We start from the raw sequence: 736 nt of genomic DNA on the forward strand, positions 1-736 counted from the left end.
TCTACAGTATATACACAATCTGCATACAAAATCAAATCAAATCAAATTTATTTATATAGCCCTTCGTACATCAGCTGATATCTCAAAGTGCTGTACAGAAACCCAGCCTAAAACCCCAAACAGCAAGCAATGCAGGTGTAGAAGCACGGTGGCTAGGAAAAACTCCCTAGAAAGGCCAAAACCTAGGAAGAAACCTAGAGAGGAACCAGGCTATGTGGGGTGGCCAGTCCTCTTCTGGCTGTGCCGGGTGGAGATTATAACAAAACATGGTCAAGATGTTCAAATGTTCATAAATGACCAGCATGGTCGAATTATAATAAGGCAGAATAGTTGAAACTGGAGCAGCAGCACAGTCAGGTGGACTGGGGACAGCAAGGAGTCATCATGTCCGGTATTCCTGGGGCATGGTCCTATGGCTCAGGTCAGGTCATACACCATCTATATACACAATCTGCATACACCATCTATATACACCATCTATATACACACTCTATATACACCATCTATATACACACTCTATATACACCATCTATAAACACCATCTATATACACACTCTATATACACCATCTATTTACACCATCTCACCTCAAAGTAGTTCTGGGTCAGAGTGTAGCACTTAGCGCTCTCCAGGTAACGTTTGTCCTGGAAGCAATGTTCTGCCTCTTTAGCCAGGACTATGTCCACACACTCTATATACACCATCTATATACACCATCTATATACACCATCTATATA

This window comes from Oncorhynchus clarkii, chromosome 2, assembly GCF_045791955.1.
Source record: "Oncorhynchus clarkii lewisi isolate Uvic-CL-2024 chromosome 2, UVic_Ocla_1.0, whole genome shotgun sequence".
Lineage (NCBI taxonomy): Eukaryota > Metazoa > Chordata > Actinopteri > Salmoniformes > Salmonidae > Oncorhynchus > Oncorhynchus clarkii.